We start from the raw sequence: 11,010 nt of genomic DNA on the forward strand, positions 1-11,010 counted from the left end.
GATTCCGTCTCTCACAGTTGAAGTGTACCTATGATAAAAAAATGACAGACCTCTACATGCTTTGTAAGTAGGAAAACCTGCAAAATCGCCAGTGTATCAAATACTTGTTCTCCCCACTGTACATACTATTTATACACATATTGCCAGATTATTGCTATCAACTGCTGGTTGCAAGGTATATTACCCCGTTTGTATCTTTTGGAACAATGGTAGTCAAGTTTATAAAAATGATGTAGAATAGATGGGCTACCACAGGTGTCACAGGCATCCACAGGTCTTGACCACCATGTTGTGATGCTTCTTTAGGATCACATTGTTGTTGTCGTCACAGAAGAGTACGGAGATGGGACTGAGCTTGGTGGGTGCGCAGCACGCTTTGGGAACCTCGTCCGGCTTCAGAAGGTGAACCTGCCATGAAAAAAGGTCAATCAGACTTATTCATACATGCACTTTTATATAATCAATGATACTATCCTGTTTATAAAAGAGATGTGGATTATTATTATGCAGATACTTGACACAATGATGAAAATAATCATGGCCTCTAAACCTTCAAGCTGCATACTGGATCCTATTCCTACTAAACTGCTGAAGGAGCTGCTTCCTGTGCTTGGCCCTCCTATGTTGAACATAATAAACAGCTCTCTATCCACCGGATGTGTACCAAACTCACTAAAAGTGGCAGTGATAAAGCCTCTCTTGAAAAAGCCAAACCTTGACCCGGAAAATATAAAAAACTATCGGCCTATATCGAATCTTCCATTCCTCTCAAAAATTTTAGAAAAAGCTGTTGCGCAGCAACTCACTGCCTTTCTGAAGACAAACAATGTATACGAAATGCTTCAGTCTGGTTTTAGACCCCATCATAGCACTGAGACTGCACTTGTGAAGGTGGTAAATGACCTTTTAATGGCGTCAGACCGAGGCTCTGCATCTGTCCTCGTGCTACTAGACCTTAGTGCTGCCTTTGACACCATCGATCACCACATTCTTTTGGAGAGACTGGAAACCCAAATTGGTCTACACGGACAAGTTCTGGCCTGGTTTAGATCCTACCTGTCGGAAAGATATCAGTTTGTCTCTGTGAATGGTCTGTCCTCCGACAAATCAACTGTACATTTCGGTGTTCCTCAAGGTTCCGTTTTAGGACCACTATTGTTTTCACTATATATTTTACCTCTTGGGGATGTTATTCGAAAACATAATGTTAACTTTCACTGCTATGCGGATGACACACAGCTGTACATTTCAATGAAACATGGTGAAGCCCCAAAATTGCCCTCGCTAGAAGCCTGTGTTTCAGACATAAGGAAGTGGATGGCTGAAAACTTTTTCACTTTTAAACTCGGACAAAACAGAGATGCTTGTTCTAGGTCCCAAGAAACAAAGAGATCTTCTGTTAAATCTGACAATTCATCTAGATGGTTGTAAAGTCGTCTCAAATAAAACTGTGAAGGACCTCGGTGTTACTCTTGACCCTGATCTCTCTTTTGACGAACATATCAAGACTGTTTCAAGGACAGCTTTTTTCCATCTACGTAACATTGCAAAAATCAGAAATTTTCTGTCCAAAAATGATGCAGAAAAATTAATCCATGCATTTGTTACTTCTAGGTTAGACTACTGCAATGCTCTATTTTCCGGCTACCCGGATAAAGCACTAAATAAACTTCAGTTAGTGCTAAATACGGCTGCTAGAATCCTGACTAGAACCAAGAAATTTGATCATATTACTCCAGTGCTAGCTTCCCTACACTGGCTTCCTGTTAAGGCAAGGGCTGATTTCAAGGTTTTACTGTTAACCTATAAAGCGTTACATGGGCTTGCTCCTACCTATCTTTCCGAGTTGGTCCTGCCGTACATACCAATACGTACGCTACGGTCACAAGACGCAGGCCTCCTAATTGTCCCTAGAATTTCTAAGCAAACAGCGGGAGGCAGGGCTTTCTCCTATAGATCTCCATTTTTATGGAACAGTCTGCCTACCCATGTGAGAGACGCAGACTCGGTCTCAACCTTTAAGTCTTTACTGAAGACTTATCTCTTCAGTAGGTCATATGATTGAGTGTAGTCTGGCCCAGGAGTGTGAAGGTGAACGGAAAGGCTGGAGCAACGAACAGCCCTTGCTGTCTCTGCCGGGCCGGTTCCCCTCTCCACTGGGGTTCTCTGCCTCTAACCCTGTTGCAGGGGCTGAGTCACTGGCTTGCTGGTGCTCTTTCATGCCGTCCCTGGGAGGGGTGCGTCACTTGAGTGGGTTGAGTTACTGACGTGATCTTCCTGTCTGGGTTGGCGCCCCCCCTTGGTTTGTGCTGTGGTGGAGACCTCTGTGGGCTATACTCGGCCTTGTCTCAGGATTGTAAGTTGGTGGTTGGGGATATCCCTCTAGTGGTGCGGGGGGCTGTGCTTTGGCGGAGTGGGTGGGGTTATATCCTTCCTGTTTGGCCCTGTCCGGGGGTTTCTTCGGATGGGGCCACAGTGTCTCCGGACCGCTCCTGTCTCAGCCTCCAGTATTTATGCTGCAGTAGTTTATGTGTCGGGGGCTGGGGTTAGTTGGTTATACCTGGAGTACTTCTCCTGTCTTATCCAGTGTCCTGTGTGAATTTAAGTATGCTCTCTCTAATTCTCTCGTTCTCTCTTTCTCTCTGAGAACCTGAGCCCTAGGACCATACGTCAGGACTACCGGGCATGATGACACCTTGCTGTCCCCAGTCCGCCTGGCCTTGCTGCTATTCCAGTTTCAACTGTTCTGCCTGCGGCTACGAAACCCCCTACCTGTCCCAGACCTGCTGTTTTCAACTCTTTAATGATCGGCTATGAAAAGCCAACTGAGAGACCTGAGCCCTAGGACCATACGTCGGGACTACCGGCCGTGGTGACTCCTTGCTGTCCCCAGTCCGCCTGGCCTTGCTGCTATTCCAGTTTCAACTGTTCTGCCTGCGGTTATGGAACCCCTACCTGTCCCAGACCTGCTGTTTTCAACTCTTAATGATCGGCTATGAAAAGCCAACTGAGATTTATTCCTGATTATTATTTGACCATGCTTGTCACTTATGAACATTTTTGAACATCTTGGCATGGTTCTGTTATAATCTCCACCCGGCACAGCCAGAAGAGGACTGGCCACCCCTCATAGCCTGGTTCCTCTCTAGGTTTCTTCCTAGGCTTTCGCCTTTCTAGGGAGTTTTTCCTAGCCACCGTGCTTCTACACCTGCATTACTAGCTGTTTGGGGTTTTAGGCTGGGTTTCTGTACAGCACTTCGAGATATTAGCTGATGTAAGAAGGGCTATATAAAATAAAATTGATTGATTGATTGAGTGCTCTCCTACCTCAGTGGGCTGTGGCTTTGCCCCCCTTGTCTGAATTTGGTCAATATATTTTAAACCGGGTTGTCTGTGCGCCACAATACTTTATTATGCACTGAGCCAAAGCCTAGACTTTCAGAAGTTCAACAACAACAACAACTTCCATGAAACATGCTAAAACATGTCAATGGGCCATTGACCTAGCTAGTGACTTAAAAATAACATTTGGTGTTTTTGTTTTATATTATACCAACAACATAGGAAATCCTCTGGTGACAAAATAGGGTCAATAGAATTAGAATGATGACTAGGAATGGCATTTTTATAGAATTCTAATGGTAACCATAGAGTTCCAAACTCATGGAATGGAATTTTTATAGAATTCTAATGGTAACCATAGAGTTCCAAACTCATTTCTATGGCAACACAGCTGTCCATTTTGTAAACAAAAATTTTCAAAAATATGTGTTGCCAAGAGACATCTAACCGATAGAACATCTCGGCGTTCTATTGAACGTTTTCTGTTCGAAAACAACAATAACTTCAGTTTGCTGTTCAACAACAACAAACTTGACTGATTTTGAGACCTGAGACTGAAAAATCGGCTGGAAAATGCCTGGGTGCTTTTCAAAATTGATGGAGAGAGTGCGTGGACGCTGGCGGTCTACTGCGTCGACAGGTTGTTCAAATTCATTTGTGGGTTGTTTTTGTTGTCTTTTCCCGTTTTGCAGGGTTCGCAATCGTCGGGAGGTGGACAGCGACATCGACTTCGAAGAGGGTATGTTGAGTTTAAACTTCTTATTTTACCACATTTAACAATATAAATGTAATTTGTGAAATGTTGTGTATTTCTGTAATCCATACTTGCAAGCTAACGTTAACTTTAGTAACTTTTGCCAGGAGATGCACTTTTGAACTAGTAGTACTAGCTAGCTCGCTACGTTTTACATCCTAACATTTGTTTGTTTGTATTCCAATGTTCCTAATTTTAGAATCAACTGTCCTGGATGTGGTCCAGTTGGTTGTGCCATTGGATGATGTGCCGGATGTACCACTGCTGCCAGCCATCATTGAGGAGGTGCCAGATGTGCCGACTATCCTTGAGGTACAATTTTCAGAAAGTTTGAAAAGTATCCCAGATATTCAATTTGTGTCACTTTGACATTCTAAAAATCGTTGTTGTCTGCTTTCTGCTTTAGGAGGCCACTGGTAATTGGCAGTTGATACCGATTAGGTTTAGCTCCCTGTACTGTGGGCCTGTTGTGATCAGGGTAAGCGACCCACACACACAGTCACATCACTGTTGCAGTGTTTGCTGTTTCTAACCTGAATGTATTGTAATGTCAACCCCTCTTGTGCAGAACAATGCCGGTCCGGTGGCTGAAGCTTGGAGAACTTTCCAGTTCATCAGCCCCATTATCACCTACATGCGTGGGGGATCCCAGGTATGTGTCTTTGTCACTACCTAATCCTAATCTACATTGTCAGTGTCATGTGATCTTGATGGAAATATGTTACAGCGATGGCTGATATTGTTTTGTTGATGTTGTCTTGTTGTTTCACTCCACAGCAGGTGGTGGTGAGGATGCACCATGCGAGTAGGGTTCGAGGCCTGGAGACTCAACTGATGTGGGCCATCTCCAAGGAGACAAACAGACTTAGTCCAGAGGGCATCCCCTACTGTGCCACCAAGGTGCAGTCCATCTCTTGGATCCAGGTAAGATGTAAATACTACTGAATTAGTATTAGATTTTTCTTCACTTACTCCATTTGGCCTTAACATGTCGTTTCGCTCTGTCAGTATGTGGCTGGCAGGGTGACCCAGTATGCGTCTCACCTCCGCCACGAGACGTCTGTGGCCGTGACGCTTGGCTGCTACCAGGTAAATAAACAATTTCCTATGTGTATAGAATAGAAATTACAGGGCATTTTTCCATTAGATATGGTTCTAATAACGTGTGTTGTGTGTGTGTGTTTTGAGCAGCAAACTGATGTCTCGGTGGCGTACGCCACTCTCCACATGGGGCTGGATGGGCTGCTCTCCTTCTCGGCGTGGTCGGAGGCTGCCTCCGTCTCTACGCCCACCACTCAGCAGTTCACTGAGCCAGAGCCTGAGGGCCACAACTGCTATGAGGTCAGATGTTACACACACACATACACATACTATTGACTAGTAGCATTAAGATCCTTCGATTGACCCATTGTTTGTCATGTCATTACATTGGTCACTGATGTTGAATGTTTGTTCTGTTGTTGTAGGGCTGGGAGGAGGACCTGCTGCCTGAGGAGAGGGAGGTTCCTCTGCTAAAGTGAGTCCCTCTAAATGTGTGTGTAGCCTGGGCTTGTCAGATGCTGAAGGATAGTGGTCACAATGCTGTTATCCCCCATTGACAGTACTGGTTGACAAACTCCATTCCCTCTCTTCCACAGCCTCTACCTTACCACCAAGAGAGTGGAGGACATTGGCCTGAGGCTCATCTCCCTGCGCCAGGCCTTTACTGTGAGTGGACCCACTTTTCTTTGACTCTCTGTGTCTTCCTGTTCTGTCTGTCTCCTAGAGGAAGATGGGTGTCTCACCCTAACTCTTCCCTCTTCTCTAGACCCTGCTCGGTTCCACCCTGAGCAGGAACCATCTGTTTGTGGCGGGAAAGGTCCTACTGGGCGCACTGGTTCAGGTCCACCAGATGGTAGCTCACTAACTCATTGTCCTTCAAGGGAAAGAGAGCGTCCTCGTGGGAAATGTGTTCTGTGCACTAACATCACTGCTCTTTGCTTTGTGATAGGATGAGGCCGAATTCATCCGTGCCTATAACGACTTTGTGAACTACCTGAGTGACCCCTCCAAGCAGATTGACATTGAGAGGGAGCTGGCTGAGGCAAAGGTGAGTTCATTAACTCTTTCAAGTCTCACTTTGAGTTCTTCCACATGCATGTCTTTTATACGGAACAGTAGCTGATCTATTTGAAATCATTCCTATTTTCTCCAAACGTGTTTTCTTGTCCTAGATCCATCATGTTAACCTGATAGACGTCCTTTTGAGCTGGTGCTGTTTGGGATGATGACAGCTCAGAAATCCCTGATGGTGGTAAGTAGCATCTCGCTGGTAAATGTTTAGATGTCTGTCTATTAGCAATTTCACTTCAATTTCTCTTCTCTCCTCCTCTGTTTACTTTAGCAACCTGGTGGGTTCATGGAGCGTCTGTACGCTCTCCTGTACTCCTTCCTGCCCACTGTTGCCAGCATTGAGCCAAAGGCTGAGAGATACCTGTTGCTGCTCAATGTAAGAGTCAAGAGTTTACTTCCTGTTTTCTTCCTTATTACTAGTTTACTTCCTCTTTACTCGTTCCTGGTTAACAGGGTTTCAATTCCGTTTTAGGGGGAGTAACTCTCATTGTCTCTCTCCTCTTGATAAGCTAGTAGCTCAGAGCCATTTTCTATGTGTTGTGTGGGGTTCCCTTCAGGGCGGGCTGATGGCTCTGCTAGATGACATGTTTGGGCAGCAGCTGGCCTGGTACTTTAACCGAGAGTCTCTGGTCACTGAGCTCTCCAGCCACCTGGAGTACCACCTGGAGTACCTCATGGCCAGCATGTAGTCCTACTGCAGAGACCTGAAGGGCCACGCCACACTTCTCTCTCTCTCTCTCTCTCTCTCTCTCTCTCTCTCTCTCTCTCTCTCTCTCTCTCTCTCTCTCTGGAATTGAGGACTTGAAGTGCTTCGTTGAACCCTGATTAGTTACAGTTTTTCTCGATTGCTAAGACACATTTCTTGAAAGCTGCTCTCCTTTTCTCTTAACTGTGAACATAAAGCCCAATTTTCAAGCTACATTCACAAAACCTCAGACTCTTCTTGCAAAACCAAACTTTCACCTCAAAACAGTTCAATCTGTGCTCAAAACTGAACTATGTTGTCAAATCGTGCCCCGAGTCAATCAAAATAAAAAACACTACTGAACAGTCACTAAACACTACGTAGAAAAATAGAAAACACAATGCTCAGGACATGAAGCTGGAGAAATAAATGTTTATTGTTCACTGTAGGCTAAATGCATGTTGCAAAAAAAAAAAACGGTGCATTTAGCACTTGTACAAAAAGACAAAACAGAAATCTTGTGCATTTACATGTAGCACTTGTAAAAACAAACAGAAATCTTATGCGTTTGCCACTTGTGTACAGTAAGCCCATGTAAAATAAAGTACCAAAATATACAAATAAGTGCATTACTCAGCCACAGCATCATGTCTCCGTACTGGGTCAGGCCACAGGACTTCATCCACATCACAGGCCACATTTTGTCTGGCCAGGCAACGGGGGAAAAAACCCCTGGCAAGTCGTATCCAGACTTGGCATGCCTCCACACCTATGTCACCACAGGCAAGTCCCATGGCTTGCAGGAGATTTACCCTGGTGTAAGGTTGGCGTTCATATACCTTCCACCGCCATGAGGAGAAGAATTCCTCAATGGGGTTTAGGAAAGGGGAGTACGGTGGAAGGCAAAGATTGATAAAACCTTGGTTCATATTGTACCACTCTCTAACCTGGAGGGCTCTGTGAAAACTCACATTGTCCCAAACAACAACATAGATGGGATGCTCATCCTGCTGCCCTAACAAAGCATCTCGCATGTGATTGAGGAAAATGAGGAGCTGGTGAGTGTTGTAGGGCCCCAGGTTGGCATGATGGTGGACAACCCCATGATTGCTGATGGCAGCACATAATGTGACATTGCCACCACGCTGCCCAGGAACACCAACAATGGCCCGATGGCCAATCACATTACGGCCTCTCCTTCTCCTTTTGGTGAGATTAAACCCAGCTTCATCCATGTAGATGTATTGATGGGGTCTTTCCATTGCATCCAGTTGAAAAACCCTCTGTAGAAATAGATATAGTTTTGTAAGTGATACGGAAAAAGTGATTTAGGCCACTACAGTAAATCACTACTTAGAGTAATCAACATTGAATGTGTCTGGATATATGCCAACCTGTACATACTGGAATCTTTGCTCTTTGACTCTGTCTGAGTTGCGATCAAAGGGCACTCTGTATAGCTGTTTCATGCGCAGTCTGTTGCGCTTGAGGACACGATCAACAGTAGAGAGGCTGACACTGTTGATACCCTCAAAATGTAAATGGTCCTCAATGATCTTCTGCTGAATTTCGCTCAGTTTAATGGCATTGTTCTCACGGACCATATCAACAATTAGGGTCTCTTGGTGTGGGGAGAACATACCTGTCCTCCCACCCCCATGTGGCAGTCTTTCAATTCTACAAAAAGAGAACATGGAGTTACAAAAATATACATGGAATACTAGGCCTACAAACAGTTAGACCAACCCTCCATTACAATACTACAGTACATTGGTACAGTGATGTACTGAAACATATATTCACTTACAGTATAGTGTGGTACAGTATATAGTATGTCATACAGTAATTGCTGTCAACATTTACATACTGTACTATAATGTCAAAAAAAGGTAATTACCTGTTCTCTTCTCTAAATCTTCGGATTATGGTGGACACAGTGAATCTACTGATGTTTGGTTGTACCCTTTGTCCAGCCTCCCTCATGTTCATACCATGGACAAGAACATGGTCAATCACAGTAGCTCTGATTTCATCAGATATTACTGTTCTTTGTCTTCGCTGACCACTTCGACCACCTCGACCTCCTCTCACACAAACTCTTCCTCTCAGATTTCTATCCATTGTAGGGCCTCACAAACCAGTGCTCTCTGAACTGGCTTACTGTATATGTTCCCTCACATCATTAGCCACAAGTGTGATCAATTTTGAGTTGTTGTGTTCAAGTGGTGATACCTGTGCTCTAATTGTGTTTGACTTTTGTCACCTGTGCTCACCATTATGCAGCACGGGTGCATCACAATGAAAATGTGTTGGCAAGTTGTGTCTAAACAGGTGAAAAGTGCTTATGGTTTTGCCAAAAGAGTGATTGATTCAATCAGTGGGTTCAGGCAACTGAGCATTTGGTTCAGACAATAGGGTTTAGTGTTTTAGCAATTGAGAAAAACTGTAACACCCATTAAATGAATGTATTCTCTTGTTTTCTCTCCCCACAGGATTCTTGTGACACTTTGCCACCTAACAGGGATCTATACTCTGCACTGAATTTGACATTTTTAAAAACAATAAATAGTAGTTCAAAAGCATTTGTCTCTGTCTTTTCATTTATTTGATTATTTCATCACTATTTCCTATTCCTGGAGTTGTTATGAGGCTAATATTACATGAACAATTATGCTTTATTCTTTGCTTATGGAAATAAAAACCAACTTTAAGTTGATTTACATGTACTACAGGCCCACGCTTTATGGCATTGTACTGTGATGTGTGATACTGTACTATTTAAAAACATGTAGGCCTACATACACTGAGTGTACAAAACATTAAGAACACCTTGCTAATATTGAGTTGCACCCCCTGTTGCTCAGAACAGCCTCAATTTGTCGGGGCATGGACTCTACAAGGTGTCGAAAGCGTTCCAAAGGGATTCTGGCCCATGTTGACTCCAATGCTTCCCACAGTTGTGTCAAGTTGGCTGAATGACCTTTGGGTGGTGGACCATTCTTGATACACCTACTACCATACCCCGTTCAAAGGATCATAGATTTCACCTGAATTTACCTGGTTAGTCTATGTCATGGAAAGAGCAGGTGTTCCTAATGTTTTGTACACTCAATGTATGTTAGTTGTGTAGTAACCTGGTACAGTATAAAGTCCACCACTATAGGGCACAATTGCTTCTGTCTTGAAAGTTACTTCTCACTATCCGAACTCTATATTAAGACTCTGCCATTGTAGACTCAGGTAAATTGGTTATTTTAGTTTCAGTTTGCCATATTTGCCATCAATGTCTGAGTCATTTACCGTCATTCCAACTGAAACCAATGTTAGAGTTCATGTATAGCCCCTGGTTCACCCCAGACTTGACTGCCCTTGACCAGCACAAAAACATCCTGTGGTGCACTTCATTAGCATCGAACAGCCCCTGCGATATGCAACTTTTCAGGGAAGTCAGGAACCAATATACACAATCAGTTAGGAAAGCAAAGGCTAGCTTTTTCAAACAGAAACGTGCATCCTGTAGCACTAACTACAAAAAGTTTTGGGACACTGAAAAGGCCATGGAGAATAAGAGCACCTACTCCCAGCTACCCACTGCACTGAGGCTAGGAAACACCACCGATAAATCTACGATAATCGAGAATTTCAATAAGCATTTTGCTATGGCTGGCAATGCTTTCCACCTGGCTACCCCTACCCCAGCCACCAGCTCTGCACCCTCCGCTGCTTCTCCTTCACCCAAATTCAGATGGCTGATGTCCTGAAAGAGCTGCTAAATCTGGACCCCTACATATCAGCTGGGCTAGACAATCTGGACCCTTTCTTTCTAAAATTAGCCGCCGAAATTGTCGCAACCCCTATTACTAGCCTGTTCAACCTCTCTTTCGTATCATCTGAGATCCCCAGAGATTGGAAAGCTTCCGCGGTCATCCCCCTCTTCGAGCTGGTCATGGGTGCACCTCAGCCACGCTCAATGTCCTAAACGATATAATAACCGCGATCGATAAAAGACAGTAATGTGCAGCCGTCTTCATCTACCTGGCCAAGGCTTTTGACTCTGTCAATCACTGCATTCTTATTGGCAGACTAAATAGCCTTGGTTTCTCAAATGACTGCCTCG

General features: G+C 44.3%; 1 long non-coding RNA gene across 2 annotated transcripts; it reads left to right on the top strand.

The window, feature by feature from the left end:
* The first annotated feature begins 6,336 nt into the window (after nt 1-6,336).
* On the top strand, nt 6,337-9,425 carry LOC123491408. 2 transcript variants are annotated; one of them, XR_006661321.1, is made up of 3 exons: nt 6,337-6,389; nt 6,480-6,584; nt 9,386-9,425. It is a non-coding gene; the product is annotated as an uncharacterized LOC123491408 (long non-coding RNA). The 2 variants fall into 2 exon arrangements; XR_006661320.1 differs by lacking the exon at nt 9,386-9,425 and adding an exon at nt 6,766-6,855.
* The last annotated feature ends 1,585 nt before the right edge of the window (nt 9,426-11,010 follow it).

Source organism: Coregonus clupeaformis, chromosome 8, assembly GCF_020615455.1.
Source record: "Coregonus clupeaformis isolate EN_2021a chromosome 8, ASM2061545v1, whole genome shotgun sequence".
NCBI classification, from domain to species: domain Eukaryota; kingdom Metazoa; phylum Chordata; class Actinopteri; order Salmoniformes; family Salmonidae; genus Coregonus; species Coregonus clupeaformis.